Source organism: Eretmochelys imbricata, chromosome 1, assembly GCF_965152235.1.
Source record: "Eretmochelys imbricata isolate rEreImb1 chromosome 1, rEreImb1.hap1, whole genome shotgun sequence".
In the NCBI taxonomy this organism is placed as follows: Eukaryota; Metazoa; Chordata; order Testudines; family Cheloniidae; genus Eretmochelys; species Eretmochelys imbricata.
In genome coordinates, this window is record NC_135572.1 from 242,294,815 (window position 1) to 242,308,821 (window position 14,007).

A 14,007-nucleotide genomic window follows, 5' to 3' on the forward strand; every position below is an offset into this window, starting at 1 on the left:
TGATACAGCATTTCCTAAATGATTTTTCTGTCATTTCCAAGGGAATGGACACACATGCATCCTTGATCTGCTGGGCGACCAGATTGATTTCAGGCTTCATAAGATTCCTGCCTTTTGTCAACTTCGCCATGCTTGAGCACATCCATTCAGACCACATTTTGCATAGTCTGTCTTTAAAGGGTTTGTTCAGGCAGACATCAAGCAGTTGTAGAACTGAAGTTAAGCCTCCAGGTATTACAGCCAAAGCAGTTTTCATATTTTTGGCCACATTTTTCACCTCATCCGTCTTGTGTGCCCTGAACATGTCAAAAACGAGCATAGCAGGTTTCTTGAAATGTGCTCCTGCTCTCTTATTCCCCACTTTTTCCAGCCATTAAATAGTCCCACTTTCATCCATCCATCCCTTTTCATGTGCACGTACGATGACACCAGCAGGAAATTTCATGTTTTTAGGCAAGGTTTTTCTTTTAAAAATAACAACAGGAAGGAGCCTTGATCCATTTGCCAAACACGATAAAACCACCCCAAAATGAATTTTTTCATGGCCAGTGGTTTTAATTAAAACTGTTTTTTCACCAACACTGGTTACCGTTCTGTTGCTCGGGAGATCGAATGTCATCAGTGTTGCATCCATATTCCCTATTTGTGACAGTTCAAATGCATATTCCTTTTGATATTTTATAATAAACTTTTGGAAAGATTTGATTTTTTCTTCCAGATCTCTTGGCAGCTTTTGCACTTCGTTCGCTGACGAAGACAGAGACCATGACAGTTCATGAAGCAAGTACACCAACCCGCTGATGCAACAAACATTGATGGCTTTACTGACTTGTATTTGTCGTCTTTCAACATTTGCAGAGCACACAGACGAATTCCAGTTCTAGTGACAATGTACCCATTTTGTCGACATTCAACAACCCAATTATTGAGACCTTTCTCCAGCTCAGGAAATGAAGTGCACCTCGTTGGACATTTTTTCTTGCTTCTTGGCACATCTTTTAGTGTTGTTTTATTTTTTCACCATTCTCTTACTTGCTTCTCATTGATACAGAATTCACAAGTGGTGCAATAATTGTTTGCTTCTGCATATTCAACAACTTTACGTTTGAACGCTGCGTGATAAGCAGACCTTTTTCTTTTGCTTTCACCGTTGTTCATTTTAAATACTAGTATGAAAATAGATTATTATTATTGTAGTTATAGATTTTGTAAGACTCTACAGGAATGTCACCTGCTTTATCACTTTCAAATTATTATTGTTCTTTGTTTATTTCAAAGCAGTCCTGTAGATTGGCATGTCTGTGGGGATAACAGGCTATTTCAACTCTATTAGAGATTCTATTCTGCACGTTATATTTTCATATTGGCTCAAGACTTATGAGGTCCATTGGTAGAAATGCATGAAGAGATCAAACTATACAGTAGTGGACTGACACCAGTGCTATAGTACTACCATTCGTTGTATTTTTCTGATTGGCTTGTAAGGCATAGCATTTTGTGAAATGCATGGGTCAAATGTCATGCAGATCTGCAGCACTGCTCTTTTAGTATTCCTTTCAAGCCAATCTAGTTCACTAAACAAAGCCTTTGCAATGTTAAAAGGCTGCAGTATTGACATCAATAAATGGGTCGGCAAACTTTGGCTCCCGACACGTCAGGGTAAGCCGCTGGCAGGTCAGGACATTTTGTTTACTTGGAGCATATGCAGGCATGGAGTCCCTCAGCTCCCTGTGGCTGCAGTTTGCCGTTCCCAGCCAATGGGAGCTGCGGGAAGTGGCGTGCCTTGGCCACAGGGAGCTGAGGGACTCCATGCCTGCAGACGCTCCAGGTAAACAAAATGACAATGTATTATATGTTCAATTCAATGATTCCACAGAGTTTAAAATCATCAAATTTTGGTGTAGATCAGTTTATAAGCTGACACCTGCTCTTTGATGGTCATGTTTTTACCAAAAATATTTGGCTTATGAAGAGTATATACGGTAATTTAATTTCAAAATGAAAAATCAAAATCTTCCTTTCTGAAACAACCACAATGGAATGCTTCAGCATTATCACTTTGTTTAGCGATTTTTTGTTGCTGTTTTTTTTCTTTTCAAAACAAAATTTTGTCAGAATCAACATGTTTTTCATAATGTTTCATTTTTGATAAACCAGTGATTTTTATCACAAAAAAATTAAATAAAACATTTCCAATCAGCTCTAGTTTGTAGCTGTTAATACTATGTAAAAGGATTTGATTGTTTCTTCCAATGAGCCTGAATGTATGCTTTTGCAAACCCATTGACACTAATGAGATCTATGATTGTCTTTGAGTCATAGAATCACCTGATGGCAACTATTAACACCTTTCAGCACAACAGCATTATTACCTGCAGACAAAGAAACCAAGGCACGGATAGTGATTTGCCTAACGTTGCATGGGAAATTTATGGCAGAGTGAGGTGGAGAACTCAAGTTGATCTCCTGCTTCTAAGTCCCATGCCTTAACCATCAAACCACCCTTCCTCCCTGCGGCAAAATTATCCAAAGACCTTGTTTATTTTTCTCAACCCTTAATCAGGCAATTTACCATAAACCCCTCCAGCCTCATCTGAATAATCCTGAAAAGGACTTTATGAGTGCATGCAACTTTGTGAAGAACAGGTTCTTCCACTAAACTTGAAGTTGCGTGGCCGGGCTCTCAGAGCCAGATTTTTGGAGAGAGTCTTGACTGCAAAGTCATGTTCATTATTACCAGCAATATGTATTATAATAGCACCGTGGGGGCTCAATCAGGATCAGGGCCCTATTATACTGGTTACTGTACAAACATCGAGGGAGACATGATCCCTGTGTGAAAGAGTTTACAAGACACTCATTGCATGTGGAACCAGGTATATGTGCACACAACTAACCAGCATGCGTGTGCAGCACAGCTGCATGTCCCCCCCACCTTCTGTTGAAATATAACCTTTAAAACAAAGCTATAGACACATGCCGTTTATGTGCCAGGCAAAGTTAGTTACAGTTCTTAGGCACAGTATCAATGGAAAGCCAGGGCTTTAATAAAATCTTTCTCACTTACAGTACAACTGGGGAGTCAAGTATTAAAAGTTATTTGCTGGCACCAACTTTCACTGAGTAAACACAGGTGTGGAATACTCAGAGGGGTTTCACTATATTCCATTCAATGGGGCGGGAGATTTGTGATTCAGGAGAAACTTACAGAATACCAATTCATTTTCAAACACCAGAGGGTACATTTAAATAACATGAAGGTTGTGACACAAATCCAAAGTTGATAGGAGAGTCTAAGTTAAGACTAAAAGAAAAGGAGTACTTGTGGCACCTTAGAGACTAACCAATTTATTTGAGCATGAGCTTTCGTGATACTCCTTTTCTTTTTGCGAATACAGACTAACACGGCTGTTACTCTGAAACCTAAGTTAAGACTGACTGTTCCTAATGGTGGCAAAAAACAAGGCCCAAAACAGTCACAGGACAGCATATGAACGAAATTCTGTTCTCACCAGCATCCTGCAGCCCCCTGGGGTGTGACAGGTGTAACAGAGGACTGGATTCAGCCCTGCTCCAAAAGGGTACTTGCAGACTTTGGTCTGTTTGTCATAGGGTTCAGAGTCCTCTCACTCACACCAAAGTAAATCCATGGAGTTACAGCAGCGAATCAGGCCCACTTCTTCTAAATATACCATACAATCAGTATGTATTAGGGGAAGCGGAGGAAAGACTAAGAGGAATCAGACAGAAGTGACATTAAGAAGTGGGGAGAAGTGGTGAACTTGGGACCAAAGGACTGGCAGGGAGTGAGTTGCCCAGACCTGAGGCAGTCCAGGTCATCAAGTCAGGCTGTAAGAAACAGAGCCACTGTGACAATGGTAAATCCATACCAAACAAAGGAAACTGTTTCTTTAAACTTTCTTGTGTCTGAGCCAATCCTTTTAAATGGTTTAAGAATCAGTGCATATGGGAAATTAGCCTGAACATATGGACAAAGTCACCAAGAGCAACATCTCAGCACAGAAATAGAACTACAGTCCAGAACACCAGGGATGCATTACTGCTATTTAAACATAAGGGTTCTGAGGGAAGACACTATGTCTGACTTACTTTCTGTGTTTAAATAGGTTTCTTCCTCTGTAGTATCACCCACTACTAAAGACATCTGCTCTCAACATTATTAATAAGCCTGCAACCTTGTGTTCCTTTCAAACTCCTCAGTCCTACTGGGTGCTCAAAAAGATATGGTGGCAGAAAAACAAAGTGCCCATTTTGATCATCTCACTAGAAGAACACATGTCATCCTATCAGACGCAGATCTGTACATGGTGACCCTCCTGTTTCTGACCTCTAATCTGGGGCTCTGATCCTGCAAACAGAATAGCGTAAGTGTACTGTTGCTCCAGCATGGTGCCCCATTGAAGTCATGTTATCTGGGAATGATGCCACACACCCTGAAAAAAAACTCCATCTGGTACAAACTCTAGAAGCCTGCCTGCGTAGTCACCATGAACACATTAACCCAATGCACAGAGTAAGATCTCCATAGGATTGACTCAAGCCATCTGAGAGGTTGCCTTTTTCTCCATGATCACAACCTTCACACAGATACATTCCAGCAGAACAATTAAACTGTCAACCAACAGGCTGTGTACTGTGTACTGTGTAGGAGACAGAACGCTCACTGGACATGGACCTACAGTGTGGAACTCACTCCTGTAAGAGAAAAATTGACCTCAGATCTTGTCATGTTCATAACTCAATGCAAAACTAATTCAGTCAATTTATCTTTGTCCCTCAGTAAAGCCCTGATCCTACACCAGTCAAGTCCCTGGTCATTTGCCATTGACTTCTATTCACTAAGGATCAGACTTTTAAAGCTATTTAGGCACTTAAAGCTGCAGACAGGTGCCTAGTGGGATTTTCAAACATGCTTAGGCACCTAACTCCCATTGGACACTTTTGAAAGCCCCACGAGGTTCCTATTTGCATCTTTGGAAGCCTCAGTACCTTGAAAATCTTGTCCTAAAAAACATTTTTCACACATACCTGCAGACAACACATCTTCCCGTCCACAACCCCCCCCCCCTCCAAACCCCCACAGGATAACCAAGCTGTTTCTTCTACAGGCTGGAAGGAAGAGAGAGAGTTAGAGATTGTTATTACTATTTTTTAATACTTGAGAAGTACTCAGATGCTAGGGTGATATTGGGGGTCTCATAAATAGGTAGATAGAACATACCACCATAGTGAGTAGAAAAAATCTAAGATATGGATCTATAATTCAACACTATGAAACTGAGATTTTAAACTAGGACCGGATTCTGCAGCACATCTGAAGCACAATACTGCTTCAACACTAATCTCCCTGGGAGAGGGATGGCACACTGAGCTGAGCATCATCCCTTTCCCTGCCCCTGCTCTTTGGGTCATCTATCATCTCCCTTTGCCTTCATTCAGAATACCCTAACCACTGAGCTCTTAACTATGTTTTTAAACCTAGTCTACATAGGTGAACCCTTTGGGAAGATGACAACCACCTCAAATATGAAACTGAAAACCGGTATGCAAAATCACTGTGTAAGGCTGTTTCCATTGTTCCCTCCAGCGATTCTGTTACAAGGAAAGCTGGTTGAATTTTTTTGACATTCAAACTTCTGGTGAAACTTTTTATGAGTCCCCTGCCTGCCCCCACAAACACACACACTCTTCAGATTACTGTAGAGCTGGTGGAAATTTTTCAAATTTCAAAATTTCAAATGAAAGAGAAAAGGAAAAACAGTGAATCACATAGTGAATTTAAATCTAGAGTGTGATGCTGCAGCCCAAAGGCAAAGGTCGTTCTGAGATGTAAAAACAGGAGTGTAATATGTAAGACACGTGAAGTAATTGTTCCAATCTGCTCAGTACTGCTGAAGTCTCAGCTGAAGTACTATGGTCAGTTTTGAGCACCACACTTTAAGAAAGATGTGAACAAATTGGAAAGAGTCCAAAGGAGAGCAACAAAAATGATAAGAAGTTTAGAAATCATGCCCTGTGAGGAAAGATTGAAAGAATTGGGCATGGTTAGTCTAGAAAAGACTGAAGGAGGACAGGTAACAGACATCAAATATGTAAAAGGTTGTTATAAAGAGGACGGTGATCAGTTGTTTCCCATATCAACCGAACATAGGACAAGAAGTAATCACTTTAGTTTGTGGGAAGGGAGATTTAGGTTACATATTAGGGAAAACTGTCTAACTATGAGCATCGTTAAGCACTGAAAAGATTATCTATGGAGGTTGTGGAATCCCAGTCATCAGTGGTTTTTAAGAACGGATTAGACAACACTTTTCAGGATGGTCAAGGTATATTTAATCCTGCCTTGAAACAGAGGGACAGATTAGATGACCTGGTGAAGTCCTCTCCAGCTCTACATTTCTATGATTATTTTTACCCTCACCTAGCACAAAAACTTAATAAAAACTTTTCAAAAGTGCTCAGCATTGACTTAACTCCACTCCCATTGAAGTCAATGATAAATGACCCACTGATTTTATTGAGCATAATGAGGCTAATGCTGAGCCCTTTTTTGATAATCCCACAGTTAAATTTCAAAATCATCTAGGATAGAGATGGACAAAATTGATATGAAGTCATTTTAGGTAGGGCCTACCACTTGCTTTTGATTCCATTGCTTCCAGGTGGAAAGATCATATTCAATGTCGGTGCCAGCACTCCTTTCATTCAGTCACCTCCAACAACAACCGTAACAATGGATACATCTCTGTTGGGATGGGGAACTCACCTCAGTTCTCTCATAGCTAAGGGTAGATGGTTGCCTCAGGAAATCAGTTTCCACATCAATCTGTTGGAACTCAAGGCAGTCAGGAGTGCTTGTCTTCATTTTCTACTCCTCGACAGGGAAAATCCATCAGGATCTTGATGACAACATGGCCTTTATGTCCTATATCAACAAATAAGAGGGAGAAAGATCCTCCCCCCCCCCCCAACCCCACCCCAAAGCAATAAAGCTGTGGAACTGATGTATAGCCCATCAGATCCAAATTTCAGCCATTTACCTCTCTGGTGTTCAGAAAACCAGGAGGTGACACCCTCAGCCGGCATTTCTCCCAGGACTCTCAGATTCCCCACAGTATATCTCAAAATTGGGGACTTCCGGAAGTGGCTCTCTTTGCTACTTCCAGGAACAAGTAGTATCATCTCTTTTGCTCAAGAGGAGGTCTAGGCCATCCGTCTCTGGAACATGACTTTCTTCTATCTTAGATGAAGGTACTACTCTAGCACTGCTAACACTGAGCGTGATGAACAAGCTCAGACACAAAAAGTCAAGGGTTAACCTTATAGAGCTGCCCTGGCCGAGACAATCTTGGTATCGTTACCCTGCTTCACCTGTGCGTCCACCCAGTGATCAAAACTTCTGATCGTTCCTCATCTCTTCTCCCAAGACACAGGTCATTTACTCCACCCAAAACTCAAGGCATGGTTCCTCAATGGTTCGCAGGATTAGAATCTATCTGCTCTATGACAGTGTAAGTGTTACTGAATCGTAAAAAGGAGTCAACCTGAATTACCTACCTGCAGAAGTAGAAGAGCTTCAACCACTGGTGTCAACACCACTGACTCATGTCTGAATCCTCATTGCTGTCAGCTTTCCTGGATTATCTGTTGGATTTAAAGAAATCCAGGGTACCAATTATCTTGATTATGGTTTACTTGGCTACAATATCAACTTTTTATCCTCCAGTAGAAGGATTTCTATATTTGCTCATCCTATCTCTTCACGGTTTATTAAGGGTTTGGGGAACCTCTACCCACAAGTTAGGAGTCCACTCTAATTTGGACCCTCAACCTCATACTTAGATGTCTAACAAGACCTTCATTTGAATCAGTGACAACCTATTCTTTGCCTCACTTATCCATGAAGACAGACTTTTTAGCAGCTATCACATTGGTCTGTAGAGACAGAGAAATTGGGGGGTGGAGAGGCTTGACAGCAGACCTCCCCCACTTTACGGTGTTCTTCAAGGACAAAGTCTCTTTACACCCACACCATAAAGTCTTACCTAAGGTACTACTGTATTTCCATCTTAACCAGTCCATTCATGTGTTTTGCAAAAAACACATAAGTTTCAACTTCTTTTCATACTTTAGATGTAGGACAGGCATGGGCCTTCTACCTAGCCAGAACTAGTCAATTTTGGGAAGTCACACAGATGCTTCATTTCCATCATGGACAGACAGGTGTCCACGATCTCTGCTCAACCCCCCAAAGTGAGGTAGCACATTCTACCAGATCACAAGTAACGTCTATGGCATTACTCAAAAACATTCCAGTACCTGAGATGCACAAGGCCATTACATGGGCTTTAGTACATACATTTTCTAAACACTATGCCTTGATCCATGCCTCCGGTTCAGATGTGGCACTTGGTAATGCAGGCCTGTCTTCAGTTCTGGACTCAATTCCTCCCTCCTTCCTGTGGGGATACAGCTCGGAAGTCACCGAAAGTGGAGCACTCATAGGGGGAACTCATCTCAAAGAACCACAATTACTGCACAGAGTGAGTAACTTCTTCTTCCTTACACAACTAAAAGGCATTTTAATGGACTGTGGTGATATTGGGGTTTTTATGATAGACATGAATTAATGGAAGTGTATTATAGTACTTTATTGTTCAAAAGAAGTAGCACCATAAGGGTTTCCCTGTATAAGGTCTGAAGTTCATTCTAGGGTCTTAGAACAGAGAGAGATCAACCATTGCCAAACACATGCAGTTTCTGCCAGGAACACTTCTTTGGAGGAGCATAGAGGACAGATGTGGAGATATTAGATCAAATTCTATTTTTCGTTGTGATGGTGTAACTTTAGAGCAACTTCACTGTAATGATGCTTATGACCACAGTTGAGCAGGGGGAAGGGGAGAGGAGAGGCTAAACATGAAGTTGAGAACCACCTTTGTGCCAACATAACTCCAAGCACTGAATTCCAAGTCTGTATTTGGACTGTATTTATTGGAAACTAGGGTGACCAGATAGCAAGTGTGCAAAATCTGGACAGGGAGTGGGGGGTAATAGGGACCTATATAAGACAAAGCCCTGAATTTTGGGACTGTCCCTATAAAATCAGGACATCTGGTCACCCTACTGGAAACTCTGGCATAACTTTTTTGCATCTTTCCTTGTCTGAAGAGCTACACAGCGAAGACAGTTTTTCTCTCTGCCCCCACATCTAACTAATGTTTTAAAACCAGTCTTGCAACGACAGGCATATCTGTCACCTCTGTTTTAGAGGAATCTATACCTTAGAAGTATGGTTCTGGAAACTATAAATGCATACTTCAAGCCCTCCAAGAACAATGTTGCCATTTATACTATTCTTCGCTCAGAGGAGCAAACAAGCTCTTTGGCAAATAAAGCTTTTGTCACTCATTGGGAATCTCCAAATAGTATTGGTGAATGGATCCTCTCAAGATTTTGCAGCGGGAAGTAGTCTCTCTCTCTCTCTCACACACACACACTAAGGGTCTGGACCTATTGATGGTGCTAATAATTTATTAGAGAGTGCTTAGCACTTTGCAGGACCAGGCCCCAAATTAACACCACTTGGGATAAGCAAGCTTTGAATATTGTATTAGCAAAACAAAGGCTAATACTACTACTAAGCACTTTGATTGGATGGGAGAGAATAGAAAGGGGGAACATGGAAATAAGTCTGATTCTGACAGGCAGCCTTGTCATTCCCTTAGCAATAACTAACACTAAGTACTTACATGTATATGGAGGGCACCACTGATGTGTACCTCATTCGTGTATGGATCTTTACCATCTTATCTGCAGTATTCACTGTACTGAGAATGGGAAATAGGGCAAGTCATTTGGGAAATGTGACTGCTAGATATGGTAGGTGTCATGATTTTAAGGACAACCATTCTACAATCCTTTCCATCTTCAAAATACTTCACATTGGTCAATGTCCTTATGCCTCAGAAACGCCCTGTGAAATAAGCACTGTAAGTATTAAGTTTTCTTCTGGATTTCTTCACTCCCCTGAAATCTTCGCTGAGAAACCCTGATAATAATGGTAGGTTTCAGAGTAACAGCCGTGTTAGTCTGTATTCGCAAAAAGAAAAGGAGTACTTGTGGCACCTTAGAGACTAACCAATTTATTTGAGCATAAGCTTTTGTGAGCTACAGCTCACTTCATCGGATGCATACTGTGGAAAATACAGAAGATGTTTTTATACACACAGACCATGAAAAAATGGGTGCTTATCACTACAAAAGGTTTTCTCTCCCCCCAACCCCACTCTCCTGCTGGTAATAGCTTATCTAAAGTGATCACTCTCCTTACAATGTGTATGATAATCAAGGTGGGCCATTTCCAGCACAAATCCAGGGTTTAACAAGAACGTCTGAGGAACAGTGGGGGGAGCGAAGGAATAAACAAGGGGAAATAGGCTTGAATAGAGACTGGGAATGGTTGATTCATTATAAAAAGTAACCTAAGTTAATTGTATCCAATTTGCAAATTAATTCCAATTCAGCAATCTCTCTTTGGAGTCTGTTTCTGAAGTTTTTCTGTTGTAATATCGCAACTTTCATGTCTGTAATCGCGTGACCAGGGAGATTGAAGTGTTCTCCGACTGGTTTATGAATGTTATAATTCTTGACATCTGATTTGTGTCCATTTATTCTTTTACGTAGAGACTGTCCAGTTTGACCAATATACATGGCAAAGGGGCATTGCTGGCACATGATGGCATATATCACATTGGCAGATGTGCAGGTGAACGAGCCTCTGATAGTGTGGCTGATGTGATTAGGCCCTGTGATGGTGTCCCCTGAATAGATATGTGGGCACAGTTGGCAACGGGCTTTGTTGCAAGGATAGGTTCCTGGGTTAGTGGTTCTGTTGTGTGGTATGTAGTTGTTGGTGAGTATTTGCTTCAGGTTGGGGGGCTGTCTGTAGGCAAGGACTGGCCTGTCTCCCAAGATCTGTGAGAGTGTTGGGTCATCCTTCAGGATAGGTTGTAGATCCTTGATAATGCGTTGGAGGGGTTTTAGTTGGGGGCTGAAGGTGACGGCTAGTGGCGTTCTGTCATTTTCTTTGTTAGGCCTGTCCTGTAGTGGGTGACTTCTGGCTCTATCAGTCTGTTTCTTCACTTCTGCAGGTGGGTATTGTAGTTGTAAGAATGCTTGATAGAGATCTTGTAGGTGTTTGTCTCTGTCTGAGGGGTTGGAGCAAATGCGGTTGTGTCACAGAGCTTGGCTGTAGACAATGGATCGTGTGGTGTGGTCAGGGTGAAAGCTGGAGGCATGTAGGTAGGAATAACGGACAGTAGGTTTCCGGTATAGGGTGGTGTTTTTGTGGCTATTGTTTATTAGCACTGTAGTGTCCAGGAAGTGGATTTCTTGTATGGACTGGACCAGGCTGAGGTTGATGGTGGGATGGAAATTGTTGAAATCATGGTGGAATTCCTCAAGAGCTTCTTTTCCATGGGTCCAGATGATGAAGATGTCATCAATATAGCGCAAGTAGAGTAGGGGCGTTAGGGGACGAGAGCTGAGGAATCGTTGTTCTAAGTCAGCCATAAAAATGTTGGCATACTGTGGGGCCATGCGGGTACCCATAGCAGTGCCGCTGATTTGAAGGTATACATTGTACCCAAATGTAAAATAGTTATGGGTAAGGACAAAGTCACAAAGTTCAGCCACCAGGTTAGCCGTGACATTATCGCGATTACAGACATGAAAGTTGCGATATTACAACAGAAAGACTTCAGAAACAGACTCCAAAGAGAGATTGCTGAATTGGAATTAATTTGCAAATTGGATACAATTAACTTAGGCTTGAATAGAGACTGGGAATGGTTGATTCATTATAAAAGGTAACCTATTTCCCCTTGTTTATTCCTCCCCCTCCCCCCCAATGTTCCTTAGACGTTCTTGTTAAATCCTGGATTTGTGCTGGACATGGCCCACCTTGATTATCATACACATTGTAAGGAGAGTGATCACTTTAGATAAGTTATTACCAGCAGGAGAGTGGGGTGGCGGGAGAGAAAACCTTTTGTAGTGATAAACACCCATTTTTTCATGGTCTGTGTTTATAAAAACATCTGTATTTTCCACAGTATGCATCTGATGAAGTGAGCTGTAGCTCACGAAAGCTTATGCTCAAATAAATTGGTTAGTCTCTAAGGTGCCACAAGTACTTCTTTTCTTTTTCCTGATAATAATGGCTTCCTTTAATCACTGCTGCAAAGTTCTGATGTGCTGTTAAAAGCTGTTTCCTGACAATGTGGTTAGTAGCCAGTCAGTTTAACTGCTTCATTTGCCCAACAGGTTTTACCTGAATGACATAAGTATCTCTGCATCCAGGTTTGGCTAGAACGATGCATGTCTGATATTCTTAGGGCCCAATTCTTCACCCATTTCCTTGGATGTCATGCCCCTTCACTTCAATGGGTAACTGAAGGCACAACCAGAATTTAGGCTTTTTACGACACAATTCGCTCCTCAGCACTGTGGGTGTTCCCATTGGTCTAATTTGGTAAAATATTTTGTTTAAATTCAGCTTTCACGATTAAATTTTATACATACATGTGGTAATTATGCCATATTAGATGTACTTGACAGTGCAGATTTCATAACATGCCACAGACAGGGGGCCATTAAATCCCTTTATTGAAACCAGAAACACTGCATAATTACAGATCTGATGAGGAAACTGCAAACGATATAGACTGCTTCTATTGCCAGCAAAATACAGTTATAACAGGAAGTTTAGACATACAAATATAAAGTGTTTCTTTCATGCCAGATGGTTTGTGTATAACAATGCCATGAGGAGTGTTTAATTGTGCTTCTACGAAACCTTTAAAGAAGGATGAGGTAGAGTTTCCTTTACCCAATATTTTCCCCCCACACATCTGTTCCCTTAATACTTTTATATGCTTGGCTCTTGGTAAAATATCCTGTTAACTTGAACATTTATGAAAACAGAGACTCTTCAGAGGGGTTTATTTCTCCCTGTTTAAGTTGACAATTTCTCCAACTTAAAATGCCAGAATTCCACCTATTTCTATCGTACATTAATAACCAATTCAGAAACTGATTTGACTGAGGCATTCATCGACCCAAACTTACCACGCTAATGAAAATGCTTTAATATAGCTTCATATAAAACCCCTATTACGGCTCATCATGATAAAGAGCCTTCAATATCCAGTCAATTTATACGGCAGCAGCCCAGGCAATCCCACTAGGACGTGAAAGCTGGAGAGGAAAGAGATTAATTTCTTGGCACCATCTTAAATTAAGGGATGACCATAGTTAACAATTATCTAATTCTCCCCTTATCATGAGCCCTCGCCAGCTGCTCGCATGTTAGATAACAGAAAGGTTTTGTGGGCGTGGGATTTGAAAAGATATGGAACCTTTCCTCTTCGAGGATTGGCTTGACTCTAGCACCTGACTCTGTTTGGTGGCCTATATGAAGTGAGTTGCTGGTCTCAGTTAAGGTGTCAGGCTCTGATTCAGGAAAGCATGTGCATAACTTTGAGCACTTCAGCTTGTGATCAGCACTTTCCCAAATAGCGGGTCACATCGTAAATCATCACTCCAACATTTGGCACTAATTGACAGTCTTGTTCTCAGAGCCGAATGGGCCTAGAAATACTATGCGGACCCCAGAACAAGACTGATGTACTGCGGTGGAGCACTGCAGGAGAAGGTTATTCTGTCACTGCCCTTGCTGTACCTGTCCTGGGGACAGAAGGCTTTACCCTGGCACCTCCCACTAGCACTTAGTATTGACTGAAAATCATTGGAAGCCAAACACAATAGGAGCTACATTCGTATTCTAAATAAACTCGAGGATGTGATGGCAACATGGGGTGACACCAAAGACTAGAACCACTGGGGGTTGTCTTGTCTCAGGAGGGCAAAGACCAACTTTGAGGTATAAGAGAAAGGAAAAAGGACCCCTATGTTATCCATGTC